This window comes from Phalacrocorax carbo, chromosome 13 (genome assembly GCF_963921805.1).
Source record: "Phalacrocorax carbo chromosome 13, bPhaCar2.1, whole genome shotgun sequence".
NCBI classification, from domain to species: domain Eukaryota; kingdom Metazoa; phylum Chordata; class Aves; order Suliformes; family Phalacrocoracidae; genus Phalacrocorax; species Phalacrocorax carbo.
In genome coordinates, this window is record NC_087525.1 from 5052396 (window position 1) to 5074962 (window position 22567).

General features: G+C 49.8%; 1 long non-coding RNA gene across 1 annotated transcript in view; it reads left to right on the forward strand.

Moving 5' to 3' along the window:
* The window catches only part of LOC135315589 (uncharacterized), a 199563-nt gene extending 177209 nt beyond the window's left edge, over positions 1 to 22354 (forward strand). Inside the window, exons 18-22 of the long non-coding RNA XR_010375067.1 lie at positions 10611 to 14648; positions 14748 to 14935; positions 15547 to 15821; positions 15959 to 16063; positions 16584 to 22354. This is a non-coding gene — a long non-coding RNA (uncharacterized LOC135315589). The remainder of the gene's footprint in view (positions 1 to 10610; positions 14649 to 14747; positions 14936 to 15546; positions 15822 to 15958; positions 16064 to 16583) is intronic.
* The last annotated feature ends 213 nt before the right edge of the window (positions 22355 to 22567 follow it).

Sequence of the window (22567 nt, forward strand, 5' to 3'; positions counted from 1 at the left end):
TGTGGGTTTTTTTAATTAATAATAATAAAAAAAAAAAAGGTGAGAACACAATATCAGCTGGGCTCCTGCTACGTCTGACACCTTCCTCTTCCCCTCCTGATGCTGCTTGGCCAGGCTGTCTGGTAAATATATTTGACGTTTTCTTCTCTAGGTGGGCTGGGATAATTGATGCTCACCCCCTGCCAAGTGCAGGGTACCACACCTGGGAGGGTACGCTACATCCCGGCATACCCTGGGGCTACTGAGAGCTGCTTCACTAATAGCAAACCCCTTATTTTGGGTAAATAATTCTCTTTTCCCAGCAATACACCTTGTTTCCCTCTTTGGACCTAGTTATTCAAGCATTGGGCTTTCCGAGGTGACTGGCTGTTGCAAGGACAGTGTATCTGACTGAAGAGATGGGGGTATTGGGTAGTGCCAAGCAGCTGTTCTTTGGAAATGAAGGTGATCCTAAGTGCCAAGGGACAGGGACAACTCGCTTTCATTAGTCACTGTTAAGATCTCGGTCCCCAGATCTCACCAAGGCCAGGAGAGGTTGAGGATTTACTGTTTTCACTGTGTCGCAGCAGTAGATGCTACGGGCTTGGTATCTGGTGGGAAGCACAGAGTGGAGGAGTTATCTCTCTGGAGAAACCAAGGAGATGGGGAGATATCTTGTCCTTATTTAACTGAGCTTTCCTGCCATTAGCCGAGCCACTTCAGCCCTCTTTCCGAAAAGACCCCCTCCTGTGGTAGCGCCTTCATTTTGCCGTTAGTGAGGGCGCTCACAGACACTCTCTTTTGCAGGGTTTTCCCCAAATTTATGGGAACTTTCTACTTTGAGCGAGCTACCCTTCTGCCAGATTTGCTTTAAAAGAAAACATAGTCAGAAGGTAACAGCAGGGGATGGGCAGACAGGTGCTGGGGTACGAACATGGGGTGGGATCCCACGTGCCTTTTCTCCTTAGGAAATGAGAAAAAACTCCTATTGCCAAGATTTTAGTTTCCTCTCTGATGATCCACAGCCTCCCTGTCTCCGTAGCCGGCTTGCTCCACACCCCCACCTCCTGTCTCATACCTGCTCTTTCTCCATCTCAGAGATTTTGGAAATTCAGATCCATCTGCTTCTTTCCGATGGAAAGATAGTATATCACAGGCAACACAGGCAGGGCCCTGGTGGAGCCGCAGCGTTAATTAATGGTAATCCCTTAATCCTAGGTTTATGTGAGAGACCGCGTTGCCCACTTCGTCTCCTCCTGAGCATAGGGAGGTGTCAGACCCGTAACAGCAAAGCTGCCTGTCCAACGCTGCACCAGAGGTGAGGGTTTGGCCTCTGATCACCTGTATTTGAATAACTAGGGGTTTTTTTTCCTGTTGGCTGTCGTAATCTGGTGAGACCATCTGTGCCACCAGGGAAAAAAAAAAAGGACAAACCAAACCAAAAACCAGGGAAATTATTTCTCTTGCAATTTTAAGGGGAGTTTTAGTAATGGAGTTCACTAGGACAGGTTTTCTTCTCTTCTTCCCTTGCCCCTGGTGTCAACAGTTTTATTCAGAAAGGAGCCCGAGTGCCGAAAAGCAGCATTTCACTTAGACAACTTATCATATTTGGTCTGGAATTTTCCTGAACGCTTTCGTCCAGTCGCTCAAAACCTTTCAGCTCTCAGCGATCCAACACAAAAATATCCCCCCCCTTTTATTTTGTGCACGTCGGTTCTTCAACACCAACCAGAAGCAACAGAAGAAAACGTCAAGGTCATGTAATTCCCACAGAAAATTACATGTGGATGAAAATGAAATGGAATATGGGCTAGTTCTGCTTCTGATGGTGCCTGTGTTTCCTTCCGTGAAAGGAAAGCACCCAGTCCTGGCATATGTGGGGAGGCACTATCGGGCTGCGAGTATTAAGGCCACAGCGACACAACCTACATTCTTACCTCTCCTGTTTTCCACCAGCAGACTTTGAGCTTTCAAAGTCACCAACCCAGTAGGAAACAGCAGGGCAGTGTTTTGACGGCCTAAATTTCATCTGAGTCACCTTAGGTGTGCCTTTCTTCTCTTTAATTTGCGCTGGTTTTGTTATGTTGCCTGCTTCTGTGTTTCCCGTTGTAACTCAGCCTTGGGTTGAGGCCAGCTTTAAGCATATTTGAGCCTCCAAAGGAGCTTGTTGATATCTTGTGTTGGCTCTGGCACAGGGGTGAATTTTATCCCTGGATCATGCTGACCTGGAATTTAAAAGGCCGGGAGTGCTCCCCAGCTGCGGTGTGATGCAGCGCTGGGTCTTCTGGGCTGCGATGAGGTCAGGGCTAGCAAACCAGAGCACAAAAAGGAGGGTAATGTTTTGCTAAAATTCGTTATCCTATGATGTGAACCTCCTCGGAGCGTCTCACGCCCTTTACAAGGATGCTTGGTGCTTCCTCTTGGACCATCTCCACCAGGGTGGTCCCAGCCCTCCTCCCAGCAGCCCCCGTCCCCTCCCTAGGCTCCTTGGGAGGCGAGGATTTACCCTGCTTTTGCCTGGGTGTAAGATTTAGGAGCGCTTTCACCTCGTCTCAGCATCAGCAGAGAAAACTAAAACCTGGGCTTCAAATTACAGATGAAGACTAATAACAGCCTTATATGTGTCATTAAAAAACTGCTGGGTTAAACAAGTACGGCACATTTCCACACGCCCAAGAGTGCTATTCTAGGTCTAATGAAACCTCTTCCTCTAATGCAGAAAAGGACAAATATTTCTCCAAAGCACTCTCTGTAATAAATTCATCTCTGCTGTAAACACCGGCTGTCTCTGAGGGTCTCTAAGTGACCACGTTGGGGTCACTCTTGTCTCCCACCTTCATTTGCTGCTCAGCTGCATGGAGGCAAGCTGGGATGGGTTAACAGGTGAGGCACATGCCCACCTAAAGCCACTTAACTGAGCGGGCCCAGCTGCTGGGGGATAAAAAGGGAAGAGCTGAGCATACTGGGTTGGTGAGGTGTTGCTGGGATTATGGGGTTTTTTTCTTTGCTGGGCCTGGGATGCTGGACTTCTGCAGAAAGAGCTCTGAATCTGCCGTATTTAAGGTTAGTGTTTGCTAATGCCCTAAACTTTCCTTTTTTTTCCTTTATTTCAAGAGCTAAAAGGCTTTCTAGCCACACTGCTTTTGCTTTCTACGCCTTTTCTTTCATAGCACAGAGGAAGGTTTTGGGGAGGTAGAGCCTGTTTTTTCATCAGCTCTTAACACATTCAGGGGCACCAGCTTTTCCTTCTTTTCGATGCTTGAATTTCCTTGTCTTTTAGGGCTTGGAGCAGCCTTCTGGTTTATCAAAGCTGCATGTGGGAATGCCTGGGAAGTCAGGAGAGATGCCTGCTGAAAGGATCTTGCTCTGTGTGTAGTAAAAGCAGCAATCCTTCATATGGGAATAAAAAATAGTGGAGGAGCGTAGGTGCTGTCATATGTGCTGATGTTGTGTGTTTAATAGCTGCGATGTGGATAAAACCTCAGCTGTGTTTAGCCTTAGTTTTATATTATTTTGGATGGGTGAACCGGAAAAGGAAAGAAATGAAAAAAGGAGCCATACATGCATAAAAATTAGATATAGAAAAGACCTAGGTCATCTACTCAATGCTTTTCTGCCACCAGATGATTGTTCCTGGACTAAAATCTCTGCTTGGAGTTGTGGCTGGGAATACATTAACCTTTAAAACAATAGTATTAGAATGTTATATATTTTCTTTAACCCATATGCTGGAAACCTGGTAAATGTGAAGTGCGGGTTGTATCCGAGTGAGCGGTTCCCCCAGGAAATGGGTTTTGGGGGATTTTTGTGAAGAAGTGCTCAGCCTGCTGTAGTTCACTTAAAGGTGCTGCTGCTCCCGCTGTACCCAGGACTGCTCCCTGCTCCGTCCACGGCCATCCCAGCTGCAATAGCAGCGGTTCGCCTATGGTTCTCACAGTGGTGCTCTTAAATTTCTGTCAGTGTTTTTGCCTATGCTTCCTAGGCAAGGAGACCGGGACACTAAATTAGAGGAACTCACTCTGGTGCCTTATTTGCCGTGCGTTTCTACCCTTCCTGACCCTCTGCTGCTGACTTCTTACGGGCTGAGGTGGTGCCTCAGTCCTAAGGGGCTGCAAAGGCAACAGGTCGGTAGATTGGGTCTGATTTGGAAACCACTATATTTTTTTTTTATTCTCTGTTTAGACTGTTGTCTATTGCTTTCCTGAGTTGTTCGGCAAGTTGCAACACAACGACACAAAGAGAGATGTACTGTTATTATTGGTGGTGGTTGTTCCTGAGTCTCTATTGATTTTTATAAAAGAAATAATAACAACGTGCATGAGGTATCCAGCTAACAAAAGAGGTCCTGCAGTACTCATCTCAAATTAAATATATAGAAGCAGAATCCAACTGAGATATTGACAGACAAATACAAAGCTTTGCGATTCAGCGTAGTGCTGGAGTGAAAGCAGGGCTTTGCCTCGCCACAGCCCGCCTGGGCGAGGAGAGAGACAGCATTGTCCTTCTCTGCAGCTCATCAAGAAACGTGTCCAAAACGGCGCTGCCTGAGACCAGGCGTAAATATGTTATCAGTAGGAGGGAGCTGCTGCCTGAGATCCAGCGTTGGGCTGACCTGCCCTAGCTAGGGAGGGGGACCGGGATGCCCCCACCGCAGCGGGGGTGGGGCTTGAGCCCACCTCTTTGTAATGCAAGAAGGTATGCTCTGCTTGAGCTTGTCCTGGGGGAGCAGGTCTGTTTCTGTAGAGGGTTCCCGGCAGCCATTTGTTGGTTGTCTGGGTTTCTGGTGTACACCATCAGCTCAGGGCATCCTGCCTTTCAGCAGCAAAAAGGCCATGAGGAAGGAAAGCAAAGAGAAAAATCTGTAAATCTGTTCCTCATGGTTGGTCTTTTCTTCCTACTGGATTAACTCACGAACTCTCAGTCAACAGTTGATACATCCCAAGTAAGGAAGGATGTGAGGAACCATCTCTGACATTGCAACTGCTCTGAACTCCATTCGCTTTAAGCCAAACCTAAGAGAAGGGTTGGAAAAGATCATTCCCCTTTTTTTCCTTACTTTGGCACGTTCTCAGGTGGGTCACAAGAAAAATCTCATGTTGCCGCTGTTCCACCTGGGAGCAGAAACTACTAGACACAACATGAAAAGGTGTCACAGTCTTTGTAGATTTGTTGCCCAATTCTCACTCACATTCAAAAGAGGCTCAGGTAATCCTGTAATGTCAGAATTTGTCTTTCCCTTGACTTTACAAGGAATTCCTGAGGACAATATTGAATCACAACCATATATCTGCTCTTAAATCATTTTCTCTAGCAAAACATCACCCCATAGAGGAAGTCCTTTCAGTGAAGACAAAAATGAAAGCATTTATCGGTTTGAAAAGATCCCTCTGTGTGCCAGTATCAGCGCGAGAGAGAATGGAAGTGTTAGTGCCTCTGGCAATGCCTTTGCAAGGCTGTTTGTCATCCCAGCACAAGAAGAAGCTGAGCACACACAAATATTAAACTAATATTTTTGGCGCTTGGTGAATTTTGATCGTCAGTTCATGGTGCCTGAGGCAGCAAACAGGAATGAGATGCAGTATCCCTAAGCTTTGTATTCACGGCTGAACTGATGCTCCTTTTATATTTATTTATTAGTATGTATGACACTTAGTATTGCTATTTATCTGTTGTGTGAGAGAGAGATGCTAATGATAGCCAGTAGCGGGATCCAACCAAGACTGCCAAGTCAGGAAGCAAAACAGCAAAATAAACTGTTTTTGGTCCTCAAGGTGCTGCATACGCTAAGTTGATGACATGGCAATTTTGTACTCAAATGTGAATGGCAAGATGGCTGAGGATGTGCAGGATCACTGGAACAGACTCCGCATTTCCCAAATCTCTGCAGTTTGATACCAAAATCCTTCATCCTATGTAGATGTGGGGAGAATAATAAAAAAAAAGAAACCTGAGACTGGTTAATCACCAGAAGGTCACGACTAGCGCAGAGGCTTTTGCACAGCTGTGGGATGGAAACCTGTCCTCTTCCTCCAGATGTGCCCTAAATTGGTGCTACCAGATTTGACTTTGAGGAGCCAGGATGCTTTTACTTGGACAAATGAAAAAAAAAAACCAAGGAAAATAAACAAGGTTATCAACCCATGCCCCTTCCGAAAAGACGAGGCCACCCTTCGCACTCCAAATAGCCGCGCTGTTAGTGGAGATGCGCTTTGTGGAGAGCGTGCCAATTATGTGGGCTTTTTCAGAGCCCGGGAGCGGTGCGAGCTGTTATTTTCTTGAGCGAACAAGGACGAGGCTGAGAGGTATGAGAGGTGATAGGCAGCTTTGCAAGGAAACTGCAGTTAACCCAGAGTTAAATTGAACTCCCTGGGACCATCAGGAGCCAAAGCCAGACTGTGTGTCACAGCACACGACGGCAAGCACCCCCCCAGCTCACCGCACGTGGCCTCGCAGAGGGAGCTTGCCCGGCACCAAGCTCCTTCCGATGGGGAGGTGCGGGCAAATTCCAGTGTTGTGCCCCTCGCTCAGACCTGGGACAAAAATGAGCTGAATGACAAAGAGGAAGGACAAGAGATTCCCTGTTTCTCTTCTCACCCATCTTTGAGGGTGATTAATCCTTCCCAAATTCCCGGCAATTTCTCCCAGTGACCAGCAGCTCTGTCTGGCATTGCTGACTCATAACTGCTGGAAGCTTCTTTGGCTGAATTCAGAGTAAGGAAAATGTATGCATTGGCTTTGATCTTGCGTGAAGTTGTTTTAGAGAGGGCAAGGGGCAACCCAAGAAAGGGGGGGGGAACAAAAGATGTAGCGAGGGAGAGGTAAAGATGAAGGAAAATGAGATAAAACCCAGGAAAGGAAAGGTGTGGGTGGATTTTAAGCAATGGGGAGAAACATTCAGCTGATCCAAAACCAAACAAATGAACAGCCTGATGAATGATGCAAAATGATATGCTGTGGTTGATTTCTTATTGCGGCAGTGATATTAGTAATAAAATCGATAGGAGTAGTTGGCTAGGTCTGATAACTACATGGATCCGATTAGACTGATATTACTTCTCCTAATAACCTGCTATTGCGCACTAAGTAGGAACAGATATCATGTCTGTTAATTAAAGCAGGGGCTCCGGCACTTTTGTTCACTCATAGTCATAACTGGAAATGGCTAGTCCATAGCCCAGCAATTAAATCTGTCCTGAAGGGTCTTTATAAATGAAAATAAAGAGAGAATCTGCACTATTAAACAGCAGCTGCCTGACAGCCTGGCACCGTGGGCATGTGTGACAACCAGGTGAAAGGCGTGGGAAACCAAATGAATTCAGCGCGTGAAAAATCAAGGCAATTAAAACCAGGCTTGGCCTCAGCTTTGGGCCACTCAAAAGCCCCAAAATAGACTTTGCAGCAATTTTTGAGATTCTGCCATCAGGTTTTGGGGCTATGTTTCAAGCTGGAGTGCAACCAAAGCCCTTCACATGTTTGTCAGAGGACTGTGTTGAAACGTCTGCCTCCAGATGAGACGGGTCAGGCTGTGGGTCACCACCTGCCCCTTGCTTGAGGTGAGCACCGTGCCTGTCGTCTCGCCTCGGAAACCTCCCTGGCGAACTCCTGGCCTCAATCAATGCGCTTCCACGAAAAATGCCAGCTTAGAGAAAACAGCATATTTAAAAGCAAAAGGCACGCCGGGTTTTATTGAATTTGTTCCAAATGGTTCTACATTCAATCACCCAGAAACTGTCTCCCTGCAGGCAACAGTTTCTTTTACTAACGAGCGTTTGCTGTATGAAATAGCCAGTCTAGTACTTCACAAGTTCTTTACTCCGACTGTGCACCTGCCCTGTGTCGCCTTCCTGCTTTTCTTGTCTTTTGGGGCTGCTTCATGTTAATGAAACAATCTGCAAAGGGGGAAGGAAGAAAAAAATCCAAGACATGAGGTCACTTCAGGTCTGAAATGTGGTGAGAAAGGCGTCGTGTTCATCTCGGATCCTGGCAGGACTGGAGAAACACACTTTGGGTTGCTCTCCTGATCTCCAAGCAGAGCAGGTCCTAGTGGAGCATTTCTGCTGAGGTGCAGCCTCGCATGCTGTGCTGCAAGAATCACAGGCTCGTTAAGGTTGGGAAAGACCCTTAAGATCGAGTCCAACCGCTAACCTGTCGCTGCCCAGGCCACCACTAAACCATAGCCTCAAGCACCACGTCTACCCTTCTTCTAAATACCCCCAGGGATGGAGACTCCACCACCTCCCCGGGCAGCCTGTGCCGATGCCTGACAGCCCTTTCGGTGAAGAAGCTTTTCTCAATACCCAACCTAAACCTCCGCTGGCACAGCTCGAGGCCGTTTCCTCTCGTCCTATCGCTTGTTACCTGGGAGCAGAGAAGAGCAAGGATGCCCTCGGCTTCCGCAGAGGCTGGCCGCGGGTCGGCCACGCCAGACCAGTGCGTACAGTGCTTTGCCTTGCTCAGACCTGATGTTCAGTTCCCACCAGCTTTCTCCTGGTGTCTCTGCGGTGCAGCCAGGACGTTACGGAGGAGCAGGCTGTCCCGTACTGTGGCGTTGCAGCCCACATGGCTGCCTTCGACCCTCTTCCACTGGTCTCCTCCTTGCTTTTGGTTTTATTTTTTTACCTTTAAATTTTATTTTTTTTAAAAAAAAAAGCAACCAAAATACTTCTTGAGGGTGAATTTTGCTCTCCTGTCTCTCCTTCCTTATCCTTCCACTCCCCAGTTGTGGCTGCTGTCTCTGGTGTCACACCCGGGGGACTGCTGTGCATCCCAGCTGCGTCGGGGCAGGGGTTTAACCCCAACCTTGGGGAAACTTTGCCAAAGCCAGATTAAAGACCTGACTAATCCGTCTGGTCAGCTCAGTGTGGGTTGAGAGAGATGTCTGCCTTGCATCTCTCAGGTGACAGCCATTTGCAGGGGGGGAGGGCTGGAGGAGCAGGCTGCTCCTCTCCCTGCCCCTTTCAAACCTGTGCTTTCAGGAACAACAGGAGTTTTGGTGTTTGTGTGTCTTGCAGAGCTGGAAGAGGATAAAACTCTCCAGCTGCCCAGGAGGGAAAGAGAGAGAGAGACTTTGAATTTCTTCCTTTAAATCATAAGTCACTTTAATTGTTTTCTTCTTCCTTTTTCTTGCTCTTGCTGCCTGCCTTTGAATCAAGGATTTATCTTCGCTGGCACATATACGCAGGGCTATTGCTGACAGTGTTGTCTAGCAGAACACCCGCAGACTGAGTAGCTGCTAACGCTGCTACCGAACCGCTCCCCGCACTGCCAGGACCCCCCTCCCGCCTGCACCCCGTGCTCAGCAGCATCTCCCACCTCGCTCCCAGCAATCAAGGCGCAAGGGTTTAAAAGCAAAACTGCTCAGATGAGCAGAAGGGATGGGGCAAGGGGCAGAAAAATGCACTGAAGAGACTGGGAGACAGAGGCTGACTATCCCAAAGCCAAGGGGGAAAGCCCACAGAATTCCCAGGGTAAGGACTGCACTTGGGGGCTGTGCTGCTGCCCTGTCTCGACAGCATCCCAAGGTGGATGCTGAAGGACAGCACACACAAAACAAGACAGATCATGTTCTGAGACCAACTAGCAACCACAGCTGGGTTTGCCCTGCTGTGGTTTCACAATTAAACATCCCAAAACTTTGCCTGTCCTGCCAAACTTGGGTGTAGATGCTGTCCCAGCACAGCTGGCGCCCTGATAGCTGCAGGGTGTGGGTGAAGGGATGCTCAGAAAGCATTTGCATGGGCATCTACCCCTGAACCTGCTCTCACACCTACACCAGAGGGGTAGATCCGCCCTGTGCAAGGAGCCAGGTACCCCGCAGCATGCCCCTTCCCCATGCAACCATCCTCGCTGCATCGCTGCTGCCTTGTTTCAGCAGCCCGGTGGACATTGGCAGTGCATCCAGCCTAAAAATAAAAAGACAGATTGTCCACTTCAGCTGTAATTACTGACTGAAAAGACCCAGTGGGGAAAAGAAGGGGTGGAGGATGTGGAAGGGAGGACAGCAAAGCAAAAGAAGAAAGGGAGAAAGCAAGAAAGAAACACATCCTTGAAGGGGTTATATCAATCGTTCAGGCTTCTGCCCGTGCAAGGTCCCTCTCTGGTTCCTGGGAGGGATAACCGTGTCCTGCACTGGGGAAGCATCGCCTGAGTGATTAGCTGGAGCCGTGGCTTCCTCGGGATGCAGAGGGAGGGGTTCTACCCTGAATTATCCATCCATCCATCCCAAATTATTCGTCCACCCCACTCCTGCTGTTCCCCAGCAAGCAGGGCTGGCTGGTGTTGCTTACCCTTGCCTTGAGGCCAAGCCAGGCTCTTTTTCGGGCGGCATCAAGCTCTGTGGTGTGCTTGGCTGGTCTTTGATCAGCCCTGGCCTGTGCTGACATGCAGAGCTGCTGGTGAGCACACATGGAGGGGGGAACTTCCTCTTGTCAGGAACGAAGACTAAAATACCCGAGAATGCTAGATCCATGAAAAATTTTGTTTGGGCTTCTTTTGCCACCCTCCCCACCCCATATGTATCCAATTTGTTTGTGTCTCCATTTCTCTGGAGTCTTTAAATATAATCTTCCCCACCAACTCGGTCCTATTTGTAGAGCTGTGGTTTGGCTTACATTTATTTCTTTGTTTTCAAGTGTATCTGCCTCACCAACTGGAGAAGCCGATGCTCTTTGGCCAGACCGAACGGGAGGGAAGTGCGATGCCGGTGCTCCCAGCAGCGCTGCCGGCCCTTCCTCTTGCCCCAGCCTCAGTGAGTGATGATGAATTGTGGGTGACAGAGGGGGCAGGGTGATGGGAGCAGCAGAAAGCAGCACGGGTGGCATTTCTCAGCACTGCAGTAAGGAGTCAGAGGCAAGGATGGGATCTGGGGGAGCAGTGACACGGGTCACCCAAGGGGTCAGCAAGGGGAAGGCGGTCATGACCCATGGTAGGGAAGTCTTGGGGTTGCAGCCTCCGGGCTCCTGTGCCTGCTGCAAGATGGAAGTGACGCAGCTGCTCCCACATGGCTCCATGAGCAAGAAATGTACCTTGGGGACAGTCACCCTGCCACCCTCTGGCTTCCCGCCCCCTCCAGCCCCCTCCAGCACCCAGCAAGCTTTGAGGGGCCACCTACGAGTCACTCCCTGGGAGACCGGAGAAGCAGTACAGCTGGCCAGAGGCAGCATGGCAGATGGAGAGGCACACGCATACCCCAAGCCTACAGCCGAGGCTAGGCCTGTGCACGCTGCCTCGCTTTAAAATGCCAGCAATGTCCCGTCATTATCAGCTAATGCCCTCTAATGGGTCCATTAAACAGCTCTGTCTTTGCCTTGGCTTCTAATTCCCCCGCCCCTACTCATACTCAGGCGGCATTACCTGCTTCAGAAGATACGATTACACTACTTAATTCTTTCTAAATGACAGCGCTGAGCCAGCAGCAGAGTGCCGTTCGCCCTCGCTTGGCCAAGCAAGACCCCTGGATGCCGGCCCGAGGGTGGCGGAGGCAGGGGAGACCCGGCTCTCGCTCCCCGCTCCCTCACCCAGCTTTCCCCTTCGCTGCTGCGGCAGCGGCGTGGGTGTCCCTGAGGGCACCTCCCTGTAATTATAGCAGATTTATAGCAAATGGTTCCTCCAGCCCCGTCTCCATCCCTGCGGCGCAAAGGGCTCTTTGCTTTATCTCTACCTAAAGCAAGTCTTACCAGTCTGCTGTGGAGCACGAGGCTCGCTGCCCCTCCAGCCACGCCAGCCCAGATCTCTGCTGGCTGCCAGGGCAAAATATTCCTCGAGCCCCAAGAAGGCACCCATCGCCATCCCCCGTGCGCATCTCCATGTAACAGTCTCTTAAAACACTAGGGGAACGGGGACTGGAGTGAGTGAAAATTGACTGTTTTTATGCTCAGTACTTGGTTGGCTTCCTTTGGAGTTCGGAGAAATTTTTTAATAGCGCTGACTATTGATAATATGTCACTAGGAATTTGATTAGCACTTCACGGCACAAGCACTAAAAATACAAGGTCCTGTTCCCCAGAGTGCTTGGAAATGTTGAGGGAAAGCAAACTGAGAGGAGCAGTAAGGTCATGGAGAGATGTGGAGCTCCCAGGAGCACAGCCAACCGAGGCGACTGCGGGGGACGGGCCTGAACGAGGCTCCTGGGGGCCCTGGAAGAGAAAAGCGAGACAAGTGTGGGTCTGTTGGGAGCTCAGTGTCTGCACTGAAGGGCTGCTGCGGCATCGTGATTTCAGGATCTACCACTACCACATGACCTTGGGTCAAGACATTTGCTTTTCTCCACTCCCCTTTTCCTGAGGATGGGGGAAAACAGAGCTCTGGGGGCTCTGGGATCCATGGGTGGACCATGGCAATACTGATTTTGGTTATTCAGAGGAAGGGCAGAGGAAAACGTAGACAAGAAGAGCCACCGACCCGAGAGGTATGGCAAAAATATGTTCACCGTTCCGTGTCCTATAGCAGAAGGTTATTTGTAGCATAAGGCAGTGACAGAAATAGCCTTTAAGACAATATGGCCTTTCCTGCAAACTTACTGCACATTTTACTCTCAGTTTTATGTGTCAGTTTTATTCCTAATGACCTCTGATATGGCAGGCAGGCCTTCATCTTCTCCTTTTCGTGCTGGGCTGTACACTTCTTGAGGTTCGGCTTGGTTTTTTTTTTCCCTTTCCGTGTTGCTCTGTTATAATGTCATGCTGAGCTGCTAAACCCAGCTGCAGTTTTGACAGATGATGTACTAGTTCCCTCTGCTTTAGATTTGACATTTTCATGAGCACTAAACACAAACGCTTACAAATTTTAAAAGGGAAGAGAACCCCCACCACCACCACCACTCTCTCCTGTTCTTTTTCCGGTTTGGCTTCATTTTGGAGTTGATGAAAAATGCCAGATTAATGGCCCTTGAAACTGAAACTCTCTATTTAGCAGCTGAGCAAGCGGGGTGAGGGAAGCCACCGTGCTTGTTGCTCCTCTGCTGCTCCTGCAGCAAGCCTCGCCCCGATGGGAGCGCCGTCCCCGGCACCCTCACGCTGCGGCTTCCCGCTTCTGCTGCGGCGACGATGTCGCTCGGAAGGCGCCGTCCCTGCCATTAGCCCCTCTCCCACCGCTCCGCAGTTCTGTATTTAGCCCACGAAGCTCTAAATATTTCCGTGCCGTGCTGCTAGATGCAGCAGCTCCCTCCTCCTTTGCGGCCAAGGCGGTGTTGTGCAACCAGTTTGAGAGGGATGATCCTCTGGATGTTGGGCGGGAGGGTTAGCCCCAGAAGGGAGCCTGTGCTTGAAGCCCGGTCTCCAGGCAGAGAAAGGGCAGGGAAAATGGTGGGAAGAGATTTAGAACCAACAGCCCATGCTGATATTCTGGGCGCTTTCATGCTGCAGCTGAAGCAGCGATGGGGAATTTTTCCTTCCACGTTGGTGGAATTGGGATTTAGGCTATTTATCTTCGATGAAATGCCAAGTAATGGTTGATTGTGTTTAGAAGCAGCAAAAAGATATTATAAATAGTGCTTCCTGCTGCTCCAAGACAGGACGAGAAGTAAGAGTGAGGAGACCAGATCTGATAACCGTCTGCACGCATCCTTTTTTGTGCTGTGACTGATGCGACTCCAGTAACTACAGTGGGTCTCGGGCTAGAGAAGACGTTGAGGCCTGTCAGCCTTTCTGCCACCTGAAGAACTGACTAACCTTGCATTGGGATATTACAAAACGGGGAGTACTCTGGCATGGCAGGGTGTAGAGGCCCTGTTTCCACAGGGTAGCTCAGGATAACGGAGAGGGAGATGCCATGGGTCAGTTACTATACAGAAGGAAGGCAACCCTAATTCTGAGGGTGGTGGGCTCGCCTAACCTTGGAAAGATGATGATCTTCAAACTCTGACCAAGACAGAGAGGAGCTTCAGGCTGCTCTTTCTTGTACGAAAGCACTGTGAAGGGAAGGCAGCAAGGGCTTGCTGTGCCATCAACTGACAAATCAAGGCCAGCTGAAGGAAGAAGGAGGAGGACATCAACACCCATAAAGGAAATCCACCCAAGTCTGTTCTCAGCACCCTGCCAGTTTCTGTGCAATGAATTGCTGATCCTGTTACTGGTGGAGCTGAAGCAGTGTGAGATTTAAGAGGTTGGCGTAGATGACCGTGAAGTTGCCCACGTGAAGGCTGGGTCAAATCTTCGGGTGGGCTGCACCCAGTTGCACGGCATTGGAGCTGCAAGCGTTGTGCAGGAGGTGGTGTTTTGGTCCTCTGCTGGCATCTTGCAGAGGTTTGGTCTTCAGAAACAGCAGGCACAGTGTAGGAGCTTTCCTCCTCTTTTTTTTTAACTGAACAGGTGAAAAAGAAATCTTTCTTTTATAGAAAGTAAGTGCTTTCTTGCAACACCTTAATTCTAAACGCTAGAGGGAAGATTATTTTCCCTTGTTTTGGGCCCATTATCAACCCATCACAGTCACACTTCATCAGCTGTACTTTGAGCTTAAACTGTGAGCTCCTTGGGCCAGGGCTGCCTCTCGTACACAAACCAGGGGTGTAAATAAATGGAATAATAAACAGCTTTGCAGAGAGAAGTGATCACCAGTTTTGTGTTGATGCTGCTTCGGGCACTTGTGGAATCAAAAAGGCTTCGCACCGTGGGTCACCTCTCCACCAGCTGGCATGCAGAGGTTGACCTGCTTGCTGCCACCTCAAGGAAAAGGCAGGTGCATCATTTACCCATTAATATTTTGCACTGAAAATTGGAAGTGCCGTGTAAATCCTAAATTGCATTATTGGGGTGTTTCTGTTATTACAACAGAGCCAGAGGAGCAGCAGCAGGCGGGAGCAGCGCACCCTGCCTGTCCGCAGGCATTGCAGCATCTCATCGAGAAGATGGTTTTGCTATGCTGGCCACCTTCTTCTGCTTGCATGGGGAGCACTGACCCATGACATTGCTGTGGGAGAGGAGGGAGGCCACCTCTGAGAAAGGCAGGCACAGGCAATCAGGTAATATTTCCCTTTATTCCCTTAATTTCACAGAAATTAATGCTGTCTGAGGCATAAAAGGGGAAAAAACCAGAGTACTTGATCATGCTTGCTGTTTGTGCCTTCTTCCAAGCATGGAATTCACGTCCACCTCTTGGACCCTCAGCGGCGGGACGTCACCTTGATGGCCCCGCTTGGGCCCTGGGGCAGGAGCCGATGGTGCGTTCTACCTCTGGGCTTGAACATCAGCCCTGGGGGAAACGATGGGCGTGGAGAAGTGGGAGCAAAAGTCCTCGAATACAGCAAAACTGGGTTGCTGCTGGAGACAGCAGTCCTGCCGGGTTTGGTCTGGAAGAAGACAGTAAAACAAAAGGGACAAATTTTTGCTGGCATCATGACAATGCTTTTCTCAGGACCCTCTTAATCTTGATCCTACATGCTCTGCTGAAAAGAGCTGGCGGGCGACTCTGACACACACCATCCCACTCCGCGGGAGGAGCACATCTTAATTAATTTCAGGGCTGAATGGATGGGCAGACTCCTCCGCCGGAGGAGCGCCCACTCTAACATCCCCTCTGAGATTTCCCAGTCAGCAGCTTGCGGTGAAACTCTCATTTTCATTTCAAATCCAGGCAGAGCATGGCTGGGCACCGGCAGGAGAGGTGGCTGAGCGGAAGCCCGTCGGGGTAAGAGGCAGAGATGTGGCCATTCGTTTCCCGCTGAGGCATCCTGCCAGTTGCACACAGCAATGCTTCGCATGGGGAAGTTATCAGGGAGCAAACCCAGCTCCTCATCTGCACCCATGGGACCGCTCCTCTGGGCACCCCCAGGCCCCAGCAATGCAAGTGATGCCAGGGAGAGCATCAGAGGCACCGGCCCCGCATCACGCAACAAAGGGCACAGGTAGGTAAGAGCTACCCAGATGATGCCTCTTTATTTTTTTTTTAGTGATCTGGAGGAAATGCATGTGTTTGGGAGATTTGAACAGAAGTGGCAACAGATGCCCTGTGTAATAAAAAAGAAAAGCCACTATTATGCTTTCAGGAAGAGAAGAGAGAGGAGAAAAACTGCAGGCATCAGAGAGAAAAACACGCAGAATTATGGAAAGGCAATATTTAATAGTTCACCAATCACATTCTCATTTCCAAGGTATGTTACCCCCAGAGCTAAATTAAGTATAGAATCTATTTATGTATTATTATTTTTTAAAAGCACAAAACCACCACCAAAAATAAGATGTTCGTTGCTACCCCTCCATTAGGAGACTTCTATTTCTCACGCCTGCAGCGATGCATCCCCCAGTTTTAGGCAGCCTAGGGCAGTCCTGGTTCTCCATCACCAGCCAGCCCCTTTCCCGTGGCTGGGGAAGCCCAGGGGGAAGTCACCTCGCTGCTTGCAGGGGCTACGCTTCATGCCCTGCAAGGGAAATTGGGCAGTGGTTTTTTTTAGAACATCGCCATAGGGGCTGCGTCTCACCCTTCACACCTGAACACTTTCACTAGCACAACCCCAAATTTAGTGAAACTCGTGCTGCTTGATGGAGGGTGGGAAGGGGCAGTTGGTAAAGGCGAATGGGCAGTTATGAGAGCTGCTTATAGCAGCTTCACCTCTAAAGGTTGTAACAGGGTGAAATCAAGGTCCATCTAGACCAGTATCTTTTCTTCTACAGTTGCCATAGGCTTATTTTCAGGGAAGAATGAAAACAGGCAAGCTGATACGATGAGTCCTAACCTCCTCATCTTCACATCCCCGTGCCATCGCTTGCTGTGTCCTTCAGCAGTGGAGCTTATTCCCCTGTGCACGAGGCAGAGGTTCCAGGTCCCTCCGCTACTGGCAAAGCTGGCGTCAATGTGCTAAGGCTGCTATGGATCAGATAGACCACGGCTCTCATTGTCCCCTGGCTATCGGTATCTAACGGGTGACTCTTCTCTTCCACCTCCATTGTGGGACCCTCTTGTTCTGCACTAATATCCCACCAAGCACAACAGGACCCATGAATAGGCCTTTTAGGCACTGCATTAATACCACGACGGAAAAAAAGCATAACCATCCCTAAATGGACTAGCTCTTTCAAGGAGGTATTACCTTTAATCATTTTTAAATTTGTGTAAGGCAACTTGGAATTACCTACAAAGGACTCTCTATAAAACCAGATTGTATTGCATTTAATACCTATGCTTTTAGCCCTCTCTTTCCTTATTTTCTTGTACTTAGATAGATTTTCCTCTAGAGGACTGTATTTTTTTTTTCTTTCCGAGTGTCTGTGCTGGCTCAAAAGTGACTCAGTACTTCATCAATACCTCCGGTGGCTGTTGGTACAGCCACTGATGGGAAGCTGGCAGAGAATTATTCAGGTGAAAGCCTCCAAGAAAAATCAGTCAGGGGAAGGTCGGTTAGTTTGCTTGTTTTAAATTTTGATTGTTTTCAGAAATGGAGGGGGAAACCAGAGACACAGCCAGAGAACAGATTTTTGAGAATGCTAGAAGTATTTAAATACTCAGTGGAAGGAGGTTGGAGTTTATAGCAACATACCACATTACCTTTTTTTTTTTTTAAAAAAAAAGCGCATTTCCAATACCATTGCACTTTGCAACGAGGAAAAGCCTGTAAGGAGATAAGAAAGGCCTTTCTGGTTCAGCTGAAAAGCACGCCTGCACTTACCACAAAGGCTGTCCTGACTTACAACTGTTTTCCTCTCTGGGGAATCCCAGAGTCTGATGTGATTTCTCTGCCTAGTAATACCCAACAGATTTTCCTCCCTGCCTTCGCTCCATCCCCCTGTGAGCCTACACAAGCAGCTTCCTCCCAAAGAAGTTATAGGCACAGAGCAAAGGTGTTGAAGTTTGCAGGTGGGCACAGGTTGGGGGAAAAAAACTCAAAAATTCCTTAAAGGGTCAAATTTCCTTGTCGCCTTTTTACCTTGGTGTGTGCTGCTGTCCTCCAGCACGAAGGCTGAACCCGGAGCGAGCAGGAGGAGCCTCCCTGCCTTTCCCCTCTTGTCCTTGGGAATGAAGCTTACTCCAGGTGCTTGCAGGGTGTTGAAGCCCCCTGAAACATCTTCTAATGCCAAGTGATGAAGGATGCAGTCCTCCTGCCTACAACAGGGACCAGTCCGATGGGACCCTGAAAAAGTGCTGCTTTCCACCTGGGACTGAACCAGGTCGCACCATGCCGCAGCCCTTTCAGTGCTCTGCTCAAGGGATGCTCTGCTGTCAAAATCCTCCCCCGGGAGTTTCCACTCCAGCAGAGCATCCTGACCTTGCAGCACTGAAAGTACCTGAGGAAGACCCACATCGCTTCTGCATCTGGTTTTGGGCAGCCGAAGAGAGGAGCAGCAGCTCCTTAGCACCTGGCAGACATCTCTGCTTGAGAAACCCAGCCCCTCCGGGCAGCGCTTTCTCTGCGAGTCTCGCTTTCCTCCCCTCTTGCTCCCGCCCCACGCAGTGGATGTCGTGCCACACGCCGCGTGTGCCGTCCATCTTTCCAACCACGTGCTGTCACATCATCCAGGAAAGGGCAGATTAACAAACTGGTCTGGAAGGGGTTTCTTCATTAAAGGGAGACTGTTTTGGTGGGACAACAGCAACCTGTATCCCTCACCAGTCTCCGAGCGCTTACAGGTAATGCTTGCGCTCGGGGGAAAAAGGTGTGGGGCCAAACTTTAGGGAGCCCCTTATTAAAGCACTTGCAGCACGTCGCTGCATCGGCCTGTGAAAACGTGACTGTCACCCCGAGGCTAAACCCGGTGCTGAGGAACCTGACAGCCTAGGTGAAACCAGCCACAAGCGACTTCTCCCGTCCTCCTTGGGAGGGAAGATAAATGTCATAAGTCATCAGCCGTCACGGCTCGTACAAGGCACATTTTTCTCTCCCCGGCACCGAGCCGAAACTGCTCTGGACGGAGGGAGGGTGAGGGGCGAAGGGGAGCTGTGAATCCTGCTAAACTTCTCATGTCCCTTGGGCGGGTCTGTCAGCACTGATAGAAAAATGTGTGCGTAAAACTGGGGGAAACAAGGCGTGCAACCGCCCAGGCACTGAGAAGGCAGCCAAAGCAGGCAGATAGATGGGTGTCTGGATGGGTAGGCATCTGTGCAATGCCGAATCCTGCGGAGATTGAGCATAAACGCTCAGCACCCGCCGCCTTTGCTGAACAAAAGCTCTTTCAGCAAGCCACCGCTGAATGCAAGCGGCAGTGGACCGCAGGGGTCAGGAGCAGCTAGAGGGGCTGAAAGCCCTCCATCCCTTCCCAGGAGCTGCAAGGCCATCCTCCTCAAGTCCCCTTTCTTGGCTGAAGTTGTACCTTAACTGCCCATCAGGTGGGCACCCATCAACCCCAGCCCCCAGCTCCTCCTGCGCAGCCCAAATGCCGTGGGCAATATTCTCCTCCAAGTTTTGTAGCTCCGTGCGTGGGAATGAGCTCAGGGTAAACGTTTGCGGTGGTGAAAGGCCCGTTTCCTTCCCTTTTCCTGCCTCAAGAAACTCGCATACCCAGGGAAAGCCTCCTTATTCTGGGCATGGAGGCGCCAGCTCTGCTTTCCACAAAGCAAAAGCCATCCCAGCAGCTCACGGGCAAGGTGGCCATAAGAAAGCAGCGGACTGGAAAGGGTTAGAGTAAGGGGAGGAGATACGCTGGGAAGCCCAGCTTCCAGGTAGTTTAAGCTTAATGGAGAGTAACAATTCCTGTAAAACCAGTTAATTTCCCATTGCTGTCATTTCACGCTGCAAAGGCCAAGAAAATATTTTCGGTGCAGCGGGCAGTGCTGGGCTGCACAAGCGGGCAGGAACAGGCAGGGATGGGGATATTCATCCCAAGAGGCAGGTGCGTTTTCTGTGAGCCAAATTCTGATGGGAATGATTCCCCTCTGCCCCAAGTTTGGATGGGGGGTGAAATTATGGGTGTCCTTTTCCCTGAAGCCCGGGTTGTTGCTCCTTCGTCTCACTCGTCAGGGCGAGAGGAGGTGATTCTCATCATCAGCCCATGGCAGAGACTTTCCTTGGGGATACCTGGAGCCAAATACAACTTCTGTGTATTTAGCAGTCTGTAGTGGAGCCCATGCATCTTCTTGGCATCTGTGGCATCCTGTAGGAAGCAGTCTCGTGCTCCAATACTCTCCAATCACTTATCCTCTTCTGACAGCATCCCCAAGCCATGGGCTCTGTCAAAACACCTCTACCCCAGTCGAGGACCACCGTGGTATTTCTGCTCTCAATTCACCCCAGGGAGAAAAGGACAAATCTTGCTGAATCCAGGGTGACATTTGGTCATGCAGATAAAACTCTGCTGCCAAACGTTGCTGGGTGGTGAGTAGAGCCCGGCAAATAATTCCATGCAAATAACTCGCTAAGTGAATTGAGCTTCTCTTGCCTCTCACAAACTGCCCGTGAACATACTGCGACCCACCATGTCCTCAGGTAAACCAGCTATTGGAAATCATTTGCCACTTCAAAATTTGTTCTCGGGTTTATGGTGTTCAATAAGAAGAGAGCTGCACAGATTGGCAGCGGCTGCTCACATAAATCACAAGGCATTTTCTTCCTGTTCCTAATCATGCCAGAAGTCAGTGGGGTGGGGTGTGTCCCGGAGAGAGACAGTGGACACGCAGGATTACCAAATTTTAGAGCATTTCAAACCTTCGCCTCTCTGACCAATTAAGCCTTGTGTAACACATCACGCCAAGGGAAAATGGAGCCTGGCAGAGAACATAGTTCAGATTTAATCTTGCTGCATTGAGTTCACGCATAAATAATCACTTGTGAACTTGCTGCTTCGATCTGCCCCACTGACTGGCCTCTGTCAAGGCCTGGGAAAGTCTCCTTAGTTAGATGTTTTGCATAAGATGAGCCAGAGGAGAGGTGCCAAGGAGAGGAATGATTTTTTTAACATGAACACATCAAGCAGCATTTGCAACATTTGCCCAGAGGGTATTCATTCCTGGTATCGTTATTTTCATGGTGGCTCTTTGCAATGATTAATTTAAAGTGCCAGCACCAGGAATCATGGGAACATATGAGAAACCCAGTTTTTCTTTTAAAATAGAAGTGTGTTTCCTTTCCAACGTTACAGAAGAAACCTGGGAAAAGGTCATCCTTAAAGACATGTAAAACATCCCTCCGCATCTTGTCTAATCTCATACTTTTTCATGCCATTTCTTAATTTGGAGAAGAAACCCTCTCATTTGGAGTGCACCATATGGTTGCAGATCACCAAAATGGAAAAGCCAATATCATCCAACCTTTTGCAGCAGATGCTTTGATTTTCCAGGGTGCTCAACGGCAGACACACCAGCCACCACCTTCAGTATGTCTTTCAAGAGCTTTCATGACAAAGTTGGGCTTGTGTTTCCCAAAGCAGTCAGTGAAGTGTGCAGGCTGGGGCTGATGTCTCCATCCATTACTTCCCAATGTATACCTTGAGTCTTCCCCCTTCTTGGTCACCGCTCTGTCCCTGTGCAAGGACGATAACTGCCATCAGCCCTTGCCTGGTACGCCTTGTCCGTGCATTATTTGCCTGCCTTGATGACGCAGCCTACTTGTTCAGGCCATCTGATAAGGTCATCTCGTAGGGACTTCCACCGTGGTCATGAGCTTGCCTTTTCTCAGACTTCCTACCTTTTGGCCTCTTTACATCTGCTGCGTAGCGCTGAGAAACCTGTGGCCTTTGGTTGGGTACGTGGAGGAGGTGATGTCCATGTCCCTCTGTACTCCGTCTCCACCTCAGAAGATGGGACCTCTTGACTAAGGGTCTTTTTTTTTCTTTGCTTTCCCCAGTCATAGATTTTGAAGCAACCTCTTATTGCTTGACAAGGCCAGGAAAAGCCTTCCCTGCAAATGTGCAGCGTGCTTCCCTGCAGCTGTCCTTTGGACATGGTGGCAGCTGACCTCAGTGCTTCCCTCCCCTTGTGAAACACATGCCTCTCCATCCCCATCCCCGGTGCCCCTGGGGGCACCTCTTGTTTCACTGCTTCCTAACAGAATGTGTTGTGTCCGCCTGGGCTACCGCTGCTCTCAGTCAGGCAGAAGCAAGCCGAGTTTCCTCCGAACCAACCCTGGACACAGGCTAGCGGGGGGGTGAAGCTGCTCAGGCGTACAAGCGGTCGGGGTTTGATACAGGAGGTCAAGTGTGCTGCGGCGCAGGGCATCTGGCTGGATGCAGAGCCGCTGCTTCACCTTCCGTGCCAGGTCACCTTCATGCCAGGTCTTCCACATGAGCATCTTCCCATGGAGGCAGTGGACCAGACCTCCGGATGATGGCCGGGCAGCAGGAGGAGGTCGCACTCACCACATTTTGCTTTGTCCACCCACTTGGGGCGAGCGATTTCACCCGTCAGCTGGAGCTGGAATTTCTGAAGCATTTCTGCCACATCCCTAACCCCAAACCCATCTGCTTTCACGGATGTTGCACGCACGTGCACGCTGCTTCATCCCCAGTGACCCTTCCCCGCCTTGACAAGTCACTGAGCAAGTCACCTCCTTGTGTCCCCCTGCCTACCCCAAGGCTCATCATTCACCTTCTGGTTTTGTGGCACGCTTGCCTTTATTATAACCTGTGTGTCTCTCCCCTCTCTTCCCATCCCCTTGCATTAGGCACCCTGGGGTGAATCTCATCCCTGATGGCAAACCCCTTGCCTTTAACAAGCAGAGGGCTCACAGTTA